The 14,977-nt window shown below is 39.6% G+C and overlaps 2 long non-coding RNA genes across 2 annotated transcripts in view; one reads left to right on the top strand and one right to left on the bottom strand.

The window, feature by feature from the left end:
• The window catches only part of LOC309866788, a 489,301-nt gene that overhangs the window by 352,760 nt on the left and 121,564 nt on the right, over positions 1–14,977 (top strand). The window lies entirely within an intron of this gene.
• On the bottom strand, positions 9,468–9,998 carry LOC309866786. The gene is made up of 2 exons (XR_014312803.1): positions 9,873–9,998; positions 9,468–9,685 (listed from the first exon to the last, which is right to left on the bottom strand). It is a non-coding gene; the product is annotated as an uncharacterized lncRNA (long non-coding RNA).

Below are 14,977 nucleotides of genomic sequence, written 5' to 3' on the forward strand. Positions count from 1 at the left end.
GACCCTGAACCACTTCCATAGGCCCCACAAAATCCAAATTAAATGTATCCTTAATTCAAACTCACCTTAGCCAGTGAGTATGCTAGACAAAAGTATGCTTGTGGCCAGTTTATCAGCACCTGACAGGAGTAGAACTGCAATGAGAGCAAGCTGGAATGTAACAGCAAGAGTCTTAACTGACTGTGGTTATAATCTTATTTTTTGAAATAAGATTGTCATGCATTACAAAATGCATGACACATGAGCACAATGCTCGGACCCTTCCCAGGGTCTTGGAAAGAACCAAATAAGGGGCCCTGAAGTTTAAACCTGATTAACCCCACATTAAATCTGCTTTCAATCAATGAACAATCAACAATCAATTATTTAGGAATTATTTGTCAGCTATATACTTCATAAGGAATATCTTAATGTAACAATCTGTTGGGTTACTAATTTTGTTCTTCATTTTAGTATGAGTAAACCTAGCTTCAGAGAAGTTAAGTGAAATTGTACAAGATCACTGTACTTTTAAGTAGCAGAGCAGGAATTATAATCTAGATTGAACTCCAGAACCCGGTCTTATTTCTAGTCTCCTAGGCTGCTGAAAGCCTAATTGAAGCCAGATGAGTAGATGGAATTTCTGAACTACAGCATATGGATTGAGAGAGAAAGAGGGCTTATAGCAGGAAGAAGGCTCATGATGAAGAATAATCAAAGAAGATTAGTATAAAAGGACCATGCAAAAGATCACCCAAATCTTGAATTTTTAAAAAAAGATTTTATTTATTTATTTATTTGTCAGAGAGAGAGCGAGTGAGCACAAGCAGGGAAACGCAGGCAGAGGGAGGAGCAAGGAGCCCAATGAGGGACTCCATCCTAGGACCCTGGGATCATGACCTGAGCCAAAGGGAGACGCTTAACGAACTGAGTCACCCAGGTGTCCCCAGTTCTTTAATATTTAAGAGGGAGTCCAGAGTACCAGAGTGAGAAAGCCCCAGATCTATAATATTTAAGTGGGAGTGCAGAGTACCAGAGTGAGAAAGTTTCCAAAAAGTTTCCTACAGTGGCTAACACTGTAGGAAGTGGCTGCTCTAAATGCGGTAAGTAGCATGGGCATCACTGGGGACTACTCTGAAATGTACCATCTCAGACACCAACTGGACTTCCCGAATCAGAATCTGTATTTTAGTAAGATTCATGTGCACGTTAAAATTTGAGAAATACTCACCTAGTGTTTTAATGCAATTTAAAAATGGCTTTTGGATTTAACAATGAAGAGGTCATTGATGACTTTTGAGAAAACAGATTTGAAGAAGGGTTGGGGCAAAAACCAAAATGAACGGAGGTATGGAATGAAAGGTGACAAGATGGGAGCATTTATGACTCAGGGACAGGGAACCAAGTAAAGGGACAGGGAGCCAAGAAATGGATTGGTGGCAGGAGAGGCATGTATGGGTTTGGGGAGTAGTTTAGGTATTTTTTTAAGATGAGAAAGCATGAATATTTTAAATGATGAAAGGGAAACAGTGCCCCCCCACCCAAAAAAAGGACTATAGAGTTTGGGTAATTAGAGTGGGCTAAGGTGCCCAAGAAGTGAGACAGAATGGTATGGATAAAGAGTTTGGGCACAAGGTACTGCTTCAAAATAAGAGGGATGACTTTTACATTATTATGGGGGGGGTAAATTATATGTATAAAAAGCAGCAAAATTTTAGTTGGGATGCAGAAAGTTGAAGATAATTCATTTATTGATATCAATTCTCTTTATGGTCATCCACCATGGCTAATCAAAAGGTGGTGGATACATCATTTTGGCAGTGTAGAGGTTCAAGGGATATATTGCGGAGTATGGGATGATAGCAGATTACAGAAACATAAAATACCTTCATGCACCATTTCATGTACAATTGCTATTAAAAACCATAACTATATGGAGACAACCTTCTGTATGGCTATATAACTTTTACCAACTATGCTCACCAATCAAGCAATATGACTAAAAATTATGATTGGCCCAGAAGGGAAATCTAGCACTTGTGTTGTGATGGTTAATTCTGTGTCAAACTTCACTGGCCTGAGAGATGCCCAGATAGCTGGTAAAATATTCTTTCTGCATATGTCTCTGAGGGTGTTTCCAGGACAGAATAGCATTTAACTGAGTGGGATGAACAGCAATCTGCTCTCTTTGATGTGGGCAAGTATCATCCAGTCCACTGAGGGTCTGAGTGGAATAAAAAGGTGGAGGAGGAGCAAATTCTCTCCCTCTTACTTCTTCTCTCTTCGTGAGCTGGAACATCCATCTTTTCGGCTGTCATACAATGGAGCTCCTGTTTCTCATGCCTTTGGACAGGGACTCAATTATACCACTGGCTTTCCTACCAGCTTGCAGATGGTAGTCTGTGGGACTTATCAGCCTCTATAATGGGTGAGCCAATTCCTTTAATCGATCAGTCAACCTATCTACCTGTCTATCCATCTATCTATCTATCTATCTATCTATCTATTTGTATACCCTATTAATTTTGTTTCTCTGAAGAACCATGACTAATACAAGTGTCATAGGATAACAAATGGATGAAATGAGATGAAAATACAAACACAAAGCAGTTGAAGAAATATGCCATGGAGAATGCTGGATGAGAAGGAAGAGAACATAGAGGATGGAACTGAAGACAGGAAGGAGCTGGAGGATCAAATGTTATTAAAGAACAGATTTGGTGGGAGTATCCAAATGAGAGAAATCAGAACAGATGATCGCCATCTGACAAAGTTGGACTTCAATGATGGAAAAATTCTGGCCCGTGACTAGTGGCATGACTAGCTTATTTGACATCTGGATCAAACAAAGTTTAACTTTAAGATTTAAGTTAAAAGTTTAAGACTCTTCTCCACTATACACAAAAATGTTTAATAGTTATGGTATATTTGGGAGAAGACTTACTTTCTTGATTCAGTCTTTAGTTTTTATGTAAGTAATTAACAATTTAATGAAGAAGGTATTTCAATTTTTAGAATATTACTCAAATTCAATAAATGATTTGTCTGTGACTTAAATTTGCACTTAAAAATTACCCCTTATAATGTTCACTCCATTTTATATTAAACACAAATAGAAACTATAAATGATCACATGAATAACAAAATTGAGTGACTTAATACTATGTTTCTCTCTGCATCCATGATACTATTATTGTTTTTTCAAATCTGTTTAAATGCAGAACTATGTAATGCCATAAGGTTTATAAATATGAACTGCAGGAAAAGAAGCTTAAATAATTACACAATGTTATGAACTTCTTCTGATAATTAAATGCATGAACTTTCACTACTGGGAGCATGGAATAGATGTACTTTTCTCTAAGTCCTGTATGATTAAAATCCCTAAACATTGTGTATAAAATAAAAAATGGTGGCGATAAGAAGTCCAACCAACTAGTGACTTTGAGACCTGAGAAGGAATAACATGGTGCGTTTCCTGGGTTTTTCTTTTTGTCTCATTCCAGATTTGGAGCTGAGGAAGCTGACAATCAGGAAACACCCATGAGCTCAGTCAGGAAGCCCTGCAGTGCAGCTCTCTCCGGAGCTCACTCTCTCTCCTATCTTGAGAGCGTACTTCTCACTTGAATAAACTTCCCCAGTTGGGGCACCTGGGTGGCTCAGTAGGTTAAGCATCTGCCTTCAGCTCAGGTCATGATCCCAAGGTACTGGGATTGAACACTATGTGGGGCTCCCAACTCATTAGGGAGTCTGTTTCTCTCTCTCCACTGGCCCCTCCCCCTGCTTGTACTTGCTCTCTCTCTCTGTCAAATAAATAAATAACATCTTTAAAAATTTTTTTATTTCTTTATTTGAGGGAGAGAGAGAGAGCACGCGCACACAAGCAGGGGGAGTAGCAGTCAGAGGGAGAAGGAGAAGCAGTTTCCCCACCAAGCAGGGGACCCAGTGGGTACTCGATCCTAGGACCCTGGGGTCATGACCTGAGCTGAAGCCAGACACTTAACACATTGAGCCACCCAGGCACCCAATAAAGAAATAAAAATCTCAAAAAAAACACAAAAAACAAAAAACAAAACCCTCAAAGTATATCTCACCCTTGAACCAGTCACTGTCTGTATAGAATTGAGCTAATTCTCAAGACTTGAGCCACAAGCCTCCACTTACTCCAGTAACTGTATCTGGATCCAGCTGTTATCACTGCTGCACATTAGAATCCGGGACAGCTGGGGGAAAAAAAAAAGAGAGAGAGAGAGAGAGAGAGACAGAGAGAAACACAATGCTTCAGTTTTGGGGAACCACCCAAAGATACCTGATTTAATTGCCTGAGATGGACCCAGGTATCAGTGCTCATTTATTTATTTATTTATTTATTAAATATTTTATTTTATTTATTTTACAGGGAGAGATTACAAGTAGGCAGAGAGGCAGGCAGAGAGAGAGGAGAAAGCAGGCTCCCCGCTGAGCAGAGAGCCTGATGCGGGGCTCGATCCCAGGACCCTGGGATCATGACCTGAGCTGAAGGCAGAAGCTTTAACCACTGAGCCACCCAGGCACCCCTCAGTGCTCTTTTAAGCCCCAGGGTTGTTCTAATGGGCTCTCAAGGCTGAAAAACCTGGCCAAGAGAGATTCAGTCCACTGATCAGCCTGGACTCCATCACTAAAGCCAACATTAGAACCTCACCTAAACCACGTATACTTAAAGTGGAAGAGGAGTTGTGCCTCAAAGCAAGTATGAAGTATAATTACTAAAAAAAGTAGGAATGAATCCTAGCTGGAAAAACAGATGCCTTCTACTACATAGGCCACGACCTCATCTTCGTGCATACTGACAATCATTCCATTGCAAACCTAGGCAAATTCTAAGCATCATGGTTCATCCTGAAGGGAACATCATGGTTCATCCAGGTGAAAAGGTCTAAATATTACAGAGAATATTACCTTTAAAAGACCTAAAAAAGCCTGCTTTCTCTAGTCCAAGGGCCAGAAAAGGGTTTTGTTTAACAAGATAGAAAATGTTTAGACGATAAACACTATATTTTAACCAAACACCACAGGAAAAACTGTGACCCCATGCATACCATCACAATCAAATACCAAGTGGGGAGCCTAGACTTTTGCTTTCCAAACATAAAGAGGCACCTTTAGTGCCTCTACTAATGTAGTGTCAGAGAAGGACAAATAGAGAATGGGAACTTTAATTCCTGCCTTCTGGTAATGAACTTTACTTTGTTCTTTAGGTGTGAGTGGAGATTCTGTGGGGAGTCTAGACTTCCACTGTCACCAGGAGTAGTGAAGTGCCTTTCCCTTTCCCCCACGGGAGTGGTCTAATAGAGATAATACAGGCCAGGACTTTCACTATGGCCCAATAGTAACAAGGCCACCTCCACAGTGTTAGTGGAGATCCTGTGGGGAGCTGGAGATCCCACTCCTACCCAGCAGTCATGAAGTGCACTATCTTTCTTGGGTATCAAGAAGGCTGAAGAGTGAACCTAAATTTCTACTTCTACCTGGCAATAATGAGGTTGAACCTCCTCTTCCTCTGACAGAGTGACGTCAGAAAAATCCATCTAAAACAAAAAGTTTCAATAAGCTCCATAGTTTCTCAACATAATACTCAAAATATCCTGGCTGCAACTAAAAATCACTCACCATAGAAGGAACAAGGAAAATTTCAACTTGAATGAGAAAATACAATCAACACCAACACCTCACTCATTCTAACAGAAGTTAGAATTATCTGACAAGTGTTTTAAAACACCCATCATAAAAAGTGCTTCAACAAGCAACAATAAACATGTTCAAAATAGATTTTAAAAAAAAAGAGGGTGCCTGGGTCATTCAGTTGGTTGGGTATCTGCCTTCCACTCAAGTTGTGATCCTAGGTCCTGGGATTGAATCCACATTGGGCTCCCTGCTCAGCAGGAGACTGCTTATCCCTCTTACCCCTCTTCCCCTGCTCATGATCTCTCTCTCTCTCTCCCTCTCTCTAATAAAATAAATATAATCTTTTTTTTTTTTTTTTTTTAAAGAAAGACTCAGCAAAGAAATATGAGGAAGAACTAAATGGAAGTTTTAGAACTGAAAATGCAAAGCAAAATGAAAAACTCAGGGGATGAGCACTGCAGCAGAATGGATAGGTCAGAATAGAAAATCAATGAGCAAGAAGATAAAACTATAGAAACTGCCCATTTGAGCAACAGAGAAAAGCAGACTGAAAAAAGTGATCAGAGCCTCAGAGACCTGTAGCACTAGGCCAAAAGATCCAGTATCTGAATTATCAGAATTCCAGGAAGAGAGAAAAGAAAGAGTAGGCCTGAAAAATTCTCAAGGAAGTAATGACTAAACACTTACAAATTTCTTTAAAAAACATAAACATGCAGATTCAAGAGTAATCAGATTCACAGTAATCAGAAAACAAAGAAATTCATGCCCAAACACATCACAGTAAGATCTGAAAAGAAAGAAAAGAAAAATTTCTTCAATAAGGAAGAAAGAAAGCAAGATAGGAAGAAAGAAAGAAAGAAATTAATTTTGAAAACAGCTAGAGAAAAATGACACCCTACCTAAGGAAAAACAATTCCAAGGACAGTGGATTTCTCAACAGAAACCAAGGAAGCCAGAAGGAAGTAAACGAATGTTTTTCAATTGCTGAAACAGAAGAGCTGTCAATCTAGAACAGAAAAATGGATGATAAAAGAAGGAGTCTTGGAACATCAGGAAGGAAGAAAGAACACAGTAAACAAAAATACAGATAAATGTTTCCTAAATTGCATTTAATGGATTAAGCAAAAATTGTAACAATGTCTAACGATGTTCTAAGTATATATATATATATAAGAAATATTAAAGAAAATTATACTCTGAATAAGGGAGGATAAACGGGTGTAAAAAGGAGACAGTGTTTTTAGACTTCATTCAAATTGGTGAAATGACATCACTAGTAGACTGTGTTGTGTATATACAATGTAGTACCTACAGCAACCACTAAAAAAAACTATACAGGAAGATACATCTAAAACACTGTAGATATACTAAAATTGAATTCTAGAAAATGCTAAGTAACTCACAGAATTTCAAAAGAAAGAACACAGGAAAACAAAAAACAATGAGAACAAAAAAATAAATATATAAATGGCAGATCTATCTATAAAATATCAATGACATTAAATGCAAATTATATATCAGTTAAGATACAGAAACTGTCCTGCATATACCAATGAAAAGATAGTTAAAAAAAAAAAGGTGGATTAAAAAACATAATCCAATAATAACTCTCTACAGGAAATTCATTTTATTATTTTTTAATTTTTTTAAAAGATTTTAATTATTTATTTGACAGACAGAGATCACAAGTAGGCAGAGAGGCAGACAGAGAGAGGGGTGAGGCAGGCTCCCTGCTGAGCAGAGAGCCCGATGCAGGGCTCCATGCCAGGACCCTGGAATCATGACCTGAGCTGAGGGCAGAGGCTTTAACCCACTGAGCAACCCAGGCGCCCAGAAATTCATTTTAAATGACACAGGTATGTTGAAAGTAAAAGATGGAAAAAGATATATCATGTCATCATTAATGAAAAGAGAGGAGTAATGGCTATATTCATATCAGATAAAGTAGATAGACTTCTGAACAAAAAAATTTACCGGAAACAGAGAGGAAGCTTCTATACTGATAAAAAGGGTAAATTACTAAGAAGACATAGCAATCCTAAATGTGTATGCACCCACCAACAGCTGAAAAATAAGTGGAACAAAAACTGACAGGACTAAAGGGAGAAACAGACAAATCTAGAATTATAGAGACATCAATATCTCTCTGTCCACAAGAGAGACCAACTAGCCAGAAAATCATCAAGGATATAGAAGAACTCAATACCACCACAAATCAGCAGAATCTAGTAGCCAGCTCTACCCATCAACACCCTACCCAACAACAGCAGAACACACATTGGTTTCAGGTGCCCATGAAATACATATCAAATAAAACCATATCTTGAGCCATAAAGCAAACTTTAATAAGCGTAATGAAAAAGAATAAAAATAATAAAGAGTGTGCTCTCTGACCACAATAGAATAAAACTGTAAATAAGTAACAGAAAAATAACAGGAAAATCTCCAAATACTTAACAACTAAATAACACAATTCTTAATCTAAGGGTCATAAAGAATGTCTCAAAGGAAATCAAATGTATATTGAAGTGAATGGAAATAAAAATGCAAGATATCCAAATTTGGGGGACATAGCCAAAGTAGTGCTGAGAGGGAAATTTATAACACTAAACACAAATATTAGAAAAGAATAAAGGTCTCAAATCAATCATCTAAGGGCTCACCTCAAAAATCCAGAAAAAGAAAACAACAATCAATCCAAAACAAGTGTAAGGAAGGAAATAAAAAAAGCAGAAAACAGTTAAATAGCAAATGGAAAAACAGTAGAGAAAATCAATAAAACAAATAACTGGTTCTTTAAAAAGTTCAGTAAAACTGACAAGATTCTAGCAAAACAAGGAAAAAAAATGGAGAAGATGTAGCAACCTAACTAGAAGTAAGGCATCCTGTGTGATTGGGTAGTGGTGAATATCTGCCTTTCTCCAGCTGATCCTGGGTTGGGTGGACCTCCAAAACAATAGGCTAAGTGAAAGAAGCCATACCCAAAAGGCAGTATGACTCCATTTATATTAAATGGACAGAATAGGCAAACCCATAGAGACAGAAAGCAGGTTACCAGGGGGTGGGGGAAGTAGAGAAGGGTGAATAACCTTTTACTGGGTATGTGGTTTCCTTTCAGGCTGATGACAAGGTTTTAAAACTAGGTAGAGTTGTTGGTTACACAACACTGTGTATGTACTAGATGACACTTAATGGTTTATTGTATTTTAAAAAATTTTTTTAAAAGATTTTATTTATTTGACAAAAGGAGAGAAAGAGAGAGCACAAGCAGGGGGAGTAGAAGAGGGAAAAGCAGGCTCCCCGCTGAGCAGGGAGCCCAATGCGGGACTCCATCCTAGGACCGGGAGATCATGACCTGAGCCAAAGACAGTCATTTAACCAAGTGAGCCAACGGGGCGCCCCTTAATGGTTCATTTTAAAAGCGTGAATTGTATGACATGGGAATTAATCTCAGTAAAGCTATTATTTAAATTGAAGTTGATAAAAAAATGAAAGGTTAAATTTAACTCCAGATGCATATGTGTATTATATGCATATATGTATGTACACAAACATATATGTATGTGTGTGTATCTATGTATGGTACATATATAGAGCAGGTTTTGCATATTTAATTGCTTCTATCTGGGGAGAGAGTCAATTTAGAAAACCCCTAGATGGAGAAAGGCCCCTCAGCTTCAAGACAGGACATGTGGTTGGAGCCCCAGCTGCAGAGTTTGGGTACTGGTGGGGGGAGCCTGTTGCACACTGTGCCTCACTGCACAGAGGTAGGTGGCCGAGTCGCTGGGCTGAGAAGCTACAATGTATAAAGAGCTCTGTCTTGCCCGGGTATCCAACAAGACTTTAATTCTTCCACTTGTTTGTTCCTTCTGATTTGACAGAATTATCATTAGCAATGTGAGCCCTTTCCCGGGGTCCTGCCGAAACCACCGAACGGAATAAAGAGTGCCATCCGTGTAACTGCAGTTGAGAACCACACTGTCCTGCTCTCGGATATTCAGAGCTTCAGGACTTTGCTTCACCTCCTGTTTGCTGCTCACCCCTGCCCAGAAAGAGAACACAGAGAGGCGGGTTAGTGGCTAACTCTTCTTTGGAAATTACTTTTGATTTTGCTTTTTCAATCTATGCAAAACATCACACTGGATACAAGTCCTTATCTCCCCCACCCCCAGCAGAAATGCCCTGGGGTCTGTCTGTTCTTTGCCCATTTCCAAATCTCTTTAACTTACAGTCTAGTTGTAACCAAAGGATGAGCAAGCCCAGGGATTTGTCCATTCTTTCTGCCACTTAGAGTTACTGAAACTTGTTCTTGTTTCTGCAGTATTGACAAGGTCTCACAAGATAAAGAATCTGCTTTGCTGCCACATATGTTCAAACATTTATAGGAAACAGCATCAGCCCAGCCAAACGGAGGAAGGTCACATGCTCACACAGCTGCACTCACCACCCGCAACCCCATACTGATCTGCAAAGAGTAGGAGGTAGAAATGGAAACACTGCCATCTGAGGACCCACCCCAGCATTGCCAGAGAAATGTTTTCTCTCTCTTCCTCCTCCTGAATGACAACAAAGTTTTAAATACCAAATGTGTCGACTGCCAAATATCCGTGCATAGAAAAAAACGCAAATTATAAATGCTTATGTCAGAAAAGAAATCTAAGTTTTTACTATCCAGTTGTTGTTGCTTTCTTTAGATTCCTAGAACTACTTCCCTCTTCTTGCCACTTCAGCCCGGAAGTGCTGGCTTTCCTCGGCTCACACCTTCTTGAGAAGTCCCTTTATATCATTTTTTTTAAAGATTTTTATTTATTTATTTGATAGACAGAGAGAGATCACAAGTAGGCAGAGAGGCAGGCAGAGAGAGAGGGGGAAGCAGGCTCCCCGTTGAGCAGAGAGCCCGATGTGGGGCTCGATCCCAGGACCCTAAGATCATGACCCGAGCTGAAGGCAGAGGCTTAAACCACTGAGTCACCCAGGCGCCCCCCTTTATATTATTTTATATCATTTCTCACCCATCAGGTAACAGGTAAGACAACAGACACACCAGCTGAGTCACTGCAGCCCCTCCCTTGGTGGCTGTCGTGCTGGGGAATTCCAGGCCTCCAGTAGCAGGTGAGATAGTAGTTTCTTGGTTGACAACAGGTCCCTGGTTTAGTGTTGTCCTTGGAACCAGGGTAACAACATGAACAAAGGCATCCACTTTCAACTCAGGGGTTCTCTTGAGGAGATTTATGAATTTAAACTCTAAGAAGATGAGTCTGAAAGAGGAAAAGAAGGACCGCATCCGCCCAGAATCCATTTCTTACTGCCTTTTCACAACCCAAGAGAGAATACAGCTTATCAATAAACTGATGGTCTGGGGAGCTCCAAGGATTTTTCTTTATGTTCAGGAAAACCACCAGATAATGTACATCAGAGGACCAAGAAAGCCCAGATAAATGACAAGAATCAGCAAATGAGACTCAGATGCACAAAGTGACGTGCTCAAACTGACTGGGAAGGTGAAGGTCAGAGCCTGATCTAGAAGGCAGGTTTTCGGATTCTCTGGTCTCCTAAAATACCGCCAGGGATCATGTCTCTCTAGGGGGCATTCAGAGACTTCACAAGTTGGTATAAAGAAAACAAGAGACCTGGAATGGCACCCCCTTTTATATTGCACAAACCGGCTCAAAACCCACCTTCCTCCTTCTCTGTGTGTGTGTTTGTGTGTGTTTCATGATCACACACAGTTGACCTACAGAGGAGGACAGAAAGGAGGGAGAGGAAAAGCTCTGTAAGAAAGGAGGAGGAGTGACCTTGAACATTTCTTCCTGTTATCTTCCCAAATTTAAGAGAACTGAAATAGATTGAATAAAATAATTTCCTTCCCACTACCCCCCAAATTCTACTTTTCTCTATCATTGCAAAAAATTGATAAAAATAGATTATTTATGCTCGAAAGTGGCACAGCCACTTCCCATCTTCCTCTGTTGTCCTATTTTAAGTGGAATGAAAACCTTTCATAATGGATTGGGACAAGGCCAGGAATCACTGAATGTTGGAAGCTGTGCACAGACTGTTCTGCTTATAATGAAGAGAATAAAATATATCATTTGTCACAGTTTTGTACAACCTCAATATTGAATGCTAGCCAAACACTCTCTCCCCCAGTGGATCAGGGATGCTATTGACAATAGAGCATCCATCCCCCTCTTGTGACTAAACACATGAAGGCCTTCCTTCCCACCCCGGCCAAGTCCAACAGTCTGCTTTAGTAAAGTTGCTTTATAGACCTGGAGGAGAATCGCTGAGATGTTTTTATGATGTTAAAGAAAGGACTTGGGGCACCTGGGTGGCTCAGTGGGTTAAGCATCTGCCTTAGGCTCAGGTCATGATTCCAGGGATTGAGCCCCGCATCCAGCTCTCTGCTCAGCGGGGAGCCTGCTTCCTCCTTTCTATGTTCCTGCTTTTCTGCCTACTTGTGATCTCTGTCAAGTAAATAAATAAGATCTTTCCAAAAAAAGAAAGAAAGGACTTCAATTTTGGTCATTTGTGGTTTCAGGATGATCATCATGTGAGACAGGACAATTTTTGGAATATTAAGAGTTTTTGCTTTTTTTTTCATTGTTAAAAAAACCCACATGATCTTCCTTTCAGACAGTGGTGTAATTGTCGGCTCATCAGTTCAAGAACAGGACACACAGCTGGAAAAAGAAAATACAGATGCCTTGTTAGTCATTTTATTTCAAAATTTCAGCCGTATGGACAAATGGGAGGATCTGAAACAACTGTAGATTTAGGAGATGTTACAAAGATATAATGCAAGTTTACTTAACCAAGAAAAAAATCAACATTTTCTAGGTGGTGCAAACATTTTCTAAGGGGAGAGGAAAGAGTATCAAAGACAAGTGAAGAGGCTTAAAGTATTGGCGGGTGCTTTGGAAGGATGCTGGACCTTATTCCCTTAAAGAATTCCTGGAAAGAAAACGGCAAAACCTCTGGGCCATTTTCAGTTATTAAATATATCTCAGCGTAGTCTTGTTTATATCTTCCATAGATTGCCATCTCTTCTCTGCTCTCTGAACTTGAGTCTTGGCCCCTGGCTACAGTGAGGTCAGTTTGGCTACTCTGTTCACTTCCTTCTCATCTTTTCTAGATGGCCTCCATGAGGCAGGCATCCCCATGAGAGACCAGGGGACCCAGAGGGGCCTCCTCAAGCCTGGGTTCTCCCCTTGCTGATGGTCCCCACCCAGAGAGTCCCTACTCGGGGGGCGTTCTCCTCAGCTTCTCGAGCTCTTTTCTTCTGCTGGGAGCGCTGCAGGACAGTGCAGGCCCTGCTGCCTTCAGAGGCACCACTTGCCCAGATGAATCCTCGCTGGTCCTCACCAAGCCTAGTGGAGAAACCCAGGCAGCAAGGTTGCTACTTCTCCCCACTCCACCACCTTTCTCCAATTTCCTTGTCTTCTGTTAAGCAGGTATAAACATAGATCACAATCTGCTTCAGAAGCAGACTCCTCAAGTGGCTTTTGGGGAAAGGGGAACACTTTTTTTTTCCCTCTTGGCTCCTCCCATTCTTCATATCAGCTTAAGGGGGCGAAGGTTGGAGGTTGGGGGATATAGCGCCTATTCACTCATTTCTCATAAATCCTAGAGGAAGTGCCTGGCTGTGAGACTTTCTTAACGGGAAGTGGTAGATGCTTAAGCCTTCTTGGTCCCTAGTTTTGGGTCCTAGCTGCCAAATTTGTGGCAGTGGAAAATGCCCTTCAGTACATACTATTCATCTAACTGGAAAAAGAATATTTAATTCTATAGACAATTTAATTCTATAGACAATTCTTTATCTTATTTTTAAAAAGATTTTATGTATTTATTTTAGAGGGAGAAAGGGATGCGAGCAAGGGGAGGGGCAGAGGGAAAGGGGGGAGGGCAGAGGGGGAGGGAGGGAGAGAATATCATGTCAAATAGACCTGACGCTGAGCAGAGCCCTGTGTGGGGTTTTATCTTACCATGTTGAGATCATGACTTGAGCCTAAAACAAGAGTCCAAGGTTTAACCAATTGTGCCAGCCAGGCACCCCTAGATGATTCTAAATAAAGATTTCTAATTCTTCAAAAGACAATATGAAAATATATATACATATGATCTCATAATTATGTATTATATAATATAAATATCCCATAATAATATATTATAAAATATATATGGATGTATAAATATTATATAGATTATAAATATATAAATAAATATATCTTATATATTCCAATAATATTAGGAGCATTAAGACTGTTCTATTAATATTGGGTAAGTTTGGGGGACAAAATTAAATAATAAACCTCACACTAACCAAAATTCAACATAAATATTGGAAAGGGAAAGCCTGACTATAAGGATATGGCAAAAGTTTAAACATGGTCATGAAACGGTTATACATTATCTTGTAGTCTTTACTGGAAATTAATAAGATACTACACTTGATCTTAGCCAAAAGGCCGAGAAGCGATTGCTGGAAATTAATAAGAGAACTATAAAGGCAGAGATTAGAGAACTAGTGTGCTATATTCTGCAGCAAGCAGATCTTTATGAGTGTTGTAACCAGCTTTCTTTAATATGAAGTTAAAATGTTTGAAAGAATCCAGAAAGAGTAAAAAGATTAATTAAAATAAATTAAATATAATATATTTAAATGTTGGAAGAGAGGAGAAAATATTAAGGGATAATTGACTTATGGCCTTTAACATATAGAGAGGTTTTAATTTTTAATTAAAAATGAAGAATAAGGGTGCCTGGGTGGCTCAGTTGGTTAAGCGTCTGACTCTTGATTATCAGCTCAGGTCCTGATCTCAAGGTCATGAGATCAAGCCACATGTGGGACTCTGTGCTCAGTGCAGAGTCTGCTGGAGATGCTCTTTCCCTCTCTCTCTCTGCTGCCCCCTTCAAATAAATAAATAAATAAATCTAAAAAAATATAAAGAACGAATAAACTATTATCCATGTTGGAGAGTGGAATAAGTTGTTCTGGCCATTTTTTTCTGGTTAAGTCTGCAACCAGAAGGCTTGTCTGTCCATTATTCCTCTTGGCTGCTTTTCAAACCTTGGATAGTTTTCTTTTTGTTGTTGAAAAAAAATTATTGTCTTTTTATCATTAAGAAGGAAATTTTCTACTAACTAAAATAGGATATGGCTTAACCAGAAATAAGGTGTGAGCTGCACTCAGGCATGTCAAAGTAGGGCTTGAGGATCCCTCAGCACTTCTCATCTACGTTTACCCCCAATACCTGCAAGTCTGTATCACCCATCCTCCTGAAAGGCAGCAGCCTCACAATGACAGTGGTTTCTCAAGGTAAGATTTTCTAGT

This window comes from Mustela nivalis, assembly GCF_964662115.1.
Source record: "Mustela nivalis genome assembly, chromosome: 6".
NCBI classification, from domain to species: Eukaryota; Metazoa; Chordata; class Mammalia; order Carnivora; family Mustelidae; genus Mustela; species Mustela nivalis.